Source organism: Contarinia nasturtii, unplaced genomic scaffold (assembly GCF_009176525.2).
Source record: "Contarinia nasturtii isolate CC-2019 unplaced genomic scaffold, AAFC_CNas_1.1 Cnas_scaffold_695, whole genome shotgun sequence".
Taxonomy (NCBI): domain Eukaryota; kingdom Metazoa; phylum Arthropoda; class Insecta; order Diptera; family Cecidomyiidae; genus Contarinia; species Contarinia nasturtii.
This window is the reverse complement of record NW_022198046.1, coordinates 12,075,943-12,079,321: the sequence shown is the minus strand read 5'-3', so window position 1 is coordinate 12,079,321 and position 3,379 is coordinate 12,075,943.

Genomic DNA, 3,379 nt, shown 5'->3' with positions numbered 1-3,379 from the left:
TCGTTTTGTTTTATTTTTCATTAATGTCGGTTGTTATTTTTGTTTTACCTTCGAAATTAACATCAAAATCGTGCTATGGCGACCGTTTGTCTATTGAAAAAGGCATTCGCGCTCATGTTACGCTCCCAGATTGAAATAAAATGAAAACAAAACACACACAAAGTAAAATAAATAAATACACGGTGCAATAAGAGTGTACTGTACAACTGACAAGAAACACAAAAAGCATTGCATGTTTCTCAACATTTTTCTCTTCCCTCAAGTTTTGTTGATCAATAAAATGAGCGCGCAAATGCGCACATACGCCATACGGGTGCTTAAAAAAGACAGAGAGAGAGAGAGCGACGGTGAAATAAACAACAACGAAAAAGCACATTGACAAACCGATGCACAGCATTAAAAACTCAAATACAAGAAATGCATTTATTCGATTTGCTTCAACTTCAACTAATCGAAATACTTCAACTTATACATCATTACGTTCACTGAATTCAATTCATATTTGTTAGCAGCCGTTCTGTTGCCGTAAACTTGTTACCGATGCATGTATGCTCTCCAACTGGCTGTAGAAATGTGCTTGGTTTTATTATTATTTGGTTTACCAATAGAAAGTGGTTTAAATCGTCGTTTTCAATGGAAAAAGAGAGAATGAACAATATTTATGATGCAAAATGAAATCCATCTCTGTTAAATGAAAGTGTAAACAATTGAAATTGTTGAAATTGAAAAAAAATATGCTCTTTTAAATGTTAAAATAACGGAAATAAAGATTGCATTTCACAACCGCCAAAAAAATTCAATTAAAAGACGAAATGAAAATGTCAAGAAATCCATTTGCAACAAATCAAAACTGAATTTGTTTACAAAACTGTAAGAAACTCTGATTCACTTCGAATACGATAAAAATGGTCTGAAAATAGTGTAACAATTACATGAAATCGTGTGAATCGCTGCTGAGATATTTGCTGGATGTTCTTTGAACTGCGTTTATGGTCACAATGAAGACAATTCACTTTTAGAGAATGCAGTAAAATGGAATGCGCTTTGAAAATGTAGAAAAGAACAAAAACAGAAAAAAAACAAAATTATAACCCGAACACAATTAATACGCATAGTGAGAGAGATAATTGTACATGATCTCTCTCTAAAAACGCGTAAATAGTTTTGAACAAGCAGAATGGTCGTAGTATAAATGGTGATAACAGTACAAAAACACACAGAATAAATGCTGAACGAGAGAGAGGGAGGGATAGAGAGAGAGAGAGAGAGAGAGATACATCGATTTAAAAGACACGAAACACACAAAACTTCCGACTAAAATCCTCTCTCAATTAACATAAATATAAAATTCAAACACCGGATAATAAAAAGAAACATCGCGATCTAGGAATGTCGAACACAGATAATACGATAGATCTTTAACTCGGTGTGATGCAAACACACACATACACTCTCTCAATATAACATTGCACATTCATTTGGCGCATTATAAGGATTGCACGATAATAGCGAATTGAGAGACGAATAAAAAAGCATACTTGCCAATGGAATGGTCAAAGAACACTTGCTGCCAGCCGTTGCATTGCCATTGAGTAGATCGTATATGCTGAAGCGAAAAAGCTACAAAACTCTGTTTGCAAAGCAAACGATGCTGACACTTACGGCAGATGTGCTTTGGTATTTGGCTTGTGATGTGTAACAACATTGGAACATTTAACATGGACTTTTTGTCTCTCATCGCCACATCATTCTTTGTGCTGTTTTTGCAGCTTTTTTTTATTCATTAAGTTTTGTTGATGATTTTTTTCTTCACTTTTGTGTTGCTGTTACTTCAGCTAGCGCTTTTTCTCTCTCTCTTCAGAATCACAATTCTGTTCAGCTTGAATTTCTGCATTTTATATATATGACAGTGTTTTTTTTAGGTGAATGTGGTGCGTATATGCGTGTGTAGTTGTGTGTGCGCCGCATCGCTTCATTCTAAATTGTATCATTTGTTGGAAGCGAAAAGAATCTTTAAGATATGTGTGCACATTCCACACTCGATGTTCAATTTCAACCGTATTCAATTTATATTTGAAAACGTAAAATATTCCTTTTGTTCTTCTTCTCGTTGGATGTTATTGTTTGCCCGTGGTTTTTTTTTGTTCCGTTGATTTATTCAGTACGTTTTTGATATTGCGCACCAAGTGTGTGTTTGTGTTGTGTGTTGTAGCTGCCACGCTACTGCATTTCAATTTAAATTAATGGGCAAAAGTATTTAAGTACTTGATTGCATTTTATCGATGTCATTTATTTCGTACGCTTTTCCGTTTCAATGTTGGGCGCGCAATCTCTTTCTCTCTCTCTCTATCTCTTTCCGTCCGTCTCTTGCACAACCAACTCCAAGTTGCGTGCTTTTCTTTATTGTTTTTCTCACAAGCCTGCAAATATTTTTATTGCTTGTATTTTGTCTGTTTTGTTTATTTGTATTGTTTTCTGCGGATCATCTCCAATAATAAAAACTGTACATTGATGTTGATGTTGAACTGTTTCATTCTCGAAGTCGACGGTGTTTTTCGTTTTTCATTTCAATGTTTTTCCAATCGTTGAGATTTCCTTTCTCTTTTTTGCTTGCAGCCTCAACAATTTCTTCAATTACGTTCAAATTACAAGTTCAGATTAAGATTTTCACGAAGAAACACTATAATAAAACCAAAAATAAAACGAAGAAGCTGTAGTAAGTGGATTCGATCGGTGGGTCCTTTTCATTTATTCACATTCAGCCAAAAAGCGAAAAAAATTGTTTAAAGGCATTGCCATGAGGATACACGATATTATGCGCTCTCAATTTATTTTATTCCATTCCAAGAGGTCATTCAATTTTTTTCGTTTCTGAAGTCTTTCACAGATTGAAAAAAGATTGATACATTCGCTTGTATTGTTTTGAGGCGATATTTCGTGATTGCTTTCGATTCAATTCGATTTTTTTTGTTGCAAGTAGTAAGTTGGGCTACTTTACGTCAAATGAAACAATGGCAGTGTATCGATTGGTGGTGGCAGTGATGGCATCAAGAATTGCATATTTGTGAATCAATGTCATTTGAAAATTGAACACCAACTTGAATTGTTGTGAATTTCAAAAAAAAAAAATCCTTGATTCAATTGACATAAGAGCATCTCATGATTGAACGTGTTCGCTTCGATTCTGTGTGATTATTTGATCAATGAGGTAAAAGAGTCTCTTCTTGTTCCCTTGTTTCAATGGAATTTTATTAAAATAAATTGGAAATTATACGATGAATGTTCGGTGCGTCTTATCTTCTAAAGCAATGATTATCCAAATCGCATGGACCGATTTTCACAAAAGAAACAAACTATTTTTGTATGACTCATCCAGTAT